Raw genomic sequence first — 3,761 nt, 5'->3', positions numbered from 1 at the left:
ATATATATATATATATATATATATATATATGTATATATATATATATATATATATATATATATATATATATATATATGTATTTATATTCTATATTAGATTAGATTGTGCGGTTAAAAATTGAAATCAAATCATGATAGCTACTATTACTGCTTCACAGCTGCTTTACCTTTTCAGTAAAATCTCATGATTAATTGCCAGTTCTCTCTCTATCTCTCTCTCTCTCTCTCTCTCTCTCTCTCTCTCTCTCTCTCTCTCTCTCTCTCTCTCTCTCTCTTAGGACAGCATATGAGTGTCTAAAATTACAAATAGATTTCAATCAATATCTTTAAAAAAAGTATATAGAAATAAAGAAATTTGAAAGCTCTCTCTCTCTCTCTCTCTCTCTCTCTCTCTCTCTCTCTCTCTCTCTCTCTCTCTCTCTCTCTCTCTCTTAGGACAGCATATGACTGTCTAGGACTACAAATAGATTTCAATCAATATCTTCAAAAAAAAAAAGGTCTATATTAATCTTTGGCACCGTAGTTCAATTAGTTCATTATGCATGTTGCATAAGATTTTTCAAAATTCTGACCATCGTTTACGTGTACATTCAGATCTTCCTGGACAGTTCAATAAAAACAATAGCAAAAACAATAATAATAATAATAATAATAATAATAATAATAATAATAATAATAAAGAAGATAGAAAGCACCCTCTCTCTCTCTCTCTCTCTCTCTCTCTCTCTCTCTCTCTCTCTCTCTCTCTCTCTCTCTCTCTCTCTCTCTCTCTCTTGGGACAGCATATGACTGTCAATGAGTATAAATGGATTTCAATCAATATCTTGAAAAGATATTATATAGAAATAAAAACGATATAAAGCTTGTTTGACGAAAGGAAACTTTAATAACGAAGATATTAACAGGATTTTAACTAACCAATCACTTTGTCTTAAGAGAACGGTCAAAATCCTGGAATAAATGTTGTCAGGCATTCACCCTTACAAAACGGATATATTAACGTTAAGGAATGATATTACGGTTACCAACCCGTGAAAGATAATAACAAAGTAGGGTAAATATCACGGTAGCCTTTACTTTACTGAAATACAGCTGAGAACAGTATATTTTTACGGAGAATGTCTGCTTAGAATTACGGTTTGTTAAAAGTGAAGGCTAGCCAACGTAGTGCCAGTTACTAGAAGGATTAATTTTAGCTCAAGCCTGGTTTCAAAAGCGTAGGTCTTGGATATTTTGATAAATGACTAATGTTACTAAAAGCTTATATGATTAATGAAATCAAAATACCTAAAAACTAACTGGAAAATTAGACAGAGAATCTAACATACACATGCAAACACGCACCAAAGTATGAAGGTTGTAGGATTTTACCTTTTGAATTTTGATCTACGTTAATATATTTCAATATATTTCAATATATTTTATATATTTATATTTTATTATTTCATATATCTTAATATATTCTAAGCTAAGAGGTTCAATGAATGTGAAATTTGGGTAAATTGGACACCGATGTTAACTTTACTGTAATGAAACTAAATTACAATATAAAAAAGTCTGGTATATATTCGTGGTTAGTAACAAAACACAATTCCTTTTCCCTAGATGAGAACGTTTTGACATTTCAAATATCATCATCAGTGCTACCTAAAGTAAAAATAAAAGAAACAATACAATTTGAAATTAAAAATTACATAGAATAAGTAAAGAATCATTAAGAAATACATATAAATAGAATAAAAAATCATTAAATAAGACATACATATTGAATAAAAAATCAGTCTCGTGTGAAAATAAATACTGCCAATGCTTCTTCTACTAAGGCCATAAACGTTTGCTTGGCATTTCCATCGATCCAAGCAAGCTGGAGGCATTTATTCATACAGGGAATTGTAAATCAATGACGTCAAGCATAAAAAAATATATATTATATTTTCTTTCGTGTACTGTAACCTCTTCCAGGTTGGAAACTGGCATTATTCCAACTGGAATTCCCGATTCCCATGCGAGGTCTGACGTTGGTGAAATGGCGTTATTTATATCCTTACGTCAATGTATTTGGATTGTTATTGAGTTTGGCTTTATTGTTAGAATTATACTAAACTTTACATGCGTTCTTGCGCTTGCTGACATTCGCAATGATAGTTTACAGTGTGGAAATTACATTGTTCAATCTGTTTGATATATCACTGGACATTGATGCACACGCAAGCATTCACGGCGTACATACTATGTGTATATATATATATATATATATATATATATATATATATATATATATATATATATATATATATATATATATATATATATACGTAAAGACGTTGATTCACTCTGTACTTTCATTTTCCTTTGTGGTTTATTGCATCTAACTTTAACTTATTCCTTGGAGTTTTAAATATATATACAGTATACTCACACACACACACACACACACACACACACACACACACACATATATATATATATATATATATATATATATATATATATATATATATATATATATATATATATATATAAATTAAAAACATATAATATGAGTGTGTATATCGAGAGAGAAAATAATACCACAGAAAATATACAATTGCAGTCACCACAAGGCTAATCCCTAAGTAAGAACTAACCATTTGTGCAGTAAACTTGCGCTTACGCAGACAGTCTACATTCTTATAGAGGAAATAAATGTACCAGTCAAGACGTAGAATAACCAGAATCCCAAAATAACACAGGAGGAACTTCTCATAAAAGAGGATTCAAAATATCGAAGCATAGAAAGCCAGATAAACGAGGCTTTACAGTATGTAACCAGATGCACACAACATACTGATGTCCCAAAAGCATGCGAGCTCTAGAGCATGCAACGCTACATGTTGCAGAAGATGGATATTATTATTATTATTATTATTATTATTATTATTATTATTATTATTATTATTATTATTATTTCATGCTAAGCACAACCCTAGTTGGAAAAGCAGAGTGCTAAAAGCCGCAAGGCTCCTATAGGAAAGATAGCCCAGTGAGGAAAGGAAATAAGAAAACTATAAGAGAAATTCGATGTGGGATTATCTATGATTTGTTTTCTACTTTTTTTTTTTTTTTTTTCGCTGCAGTTGAACGAAATATCGAGATTATGAGGGAGTTATTCATAGACTCTGAAAAAGAGATTTAAAGGACGTGATATTTTGCAGTGAAGAATTAAAACCATAATAATTTTACAGTGCTCTTTGGATGTCACGAATGTTGCAAGAAAATAGGTTTTAGGAAATTCTATTCTTTTCTCTAAAGTGCTTCTATTGAATGTTGATAAATTAATAAATCGGTAAATATATATATAACTTACATAAAAACAGAGCTACCCAAAGGAATAATGAAGGCTCAACTTTAACTCAGCTGAATACTGACCAAAGAAAATGCGCTTCCAGTCAGGACTATAGAGTAGACTTAAAAAACCGTAAATTTAATCGGAAATTCTCCGTAAAAATATACCGTTCTCAGCCATATTTCAGTAAAATAGAGGTGACCTTATGTTTTACCCTACTTTGTTATTATCTTTTACGGGTTGGTAACCGTAATATCACTCCTTTACTTTAATGTATCCGCCTTTAAAACGGTAAGTGCCCGTCAACATCTATTCCATGATTTTTTTTTTTTTTTTTTTTTTTTTACGGCCAATTTTCCCGTTTGGCGTGATTCCATTTAGACTTGTGACGTCAGAGAAAAGCTGCATATTTTAACCCTGATCCTGTTTCACAAAAC

Source organism: Palaemon carinicauda, chromosome 12 (assembly GCF_036898095.1).
Source record: "Palaemon carinicauda isolate YSFRI2023 chromosome 12, ASM3689809v2, whole genome shotgun sequence".
NCBI lineage: Eukaryota > Metazoa > Arthropoda > Malacostraca > Decapoda > Palaemonidae > Palaemon > Palaemon carinicauda.
The sequence above is the reverse complement of the archived record's forward strand: the minus strand, read 5'-3'. Positions refer to the sequence as shown.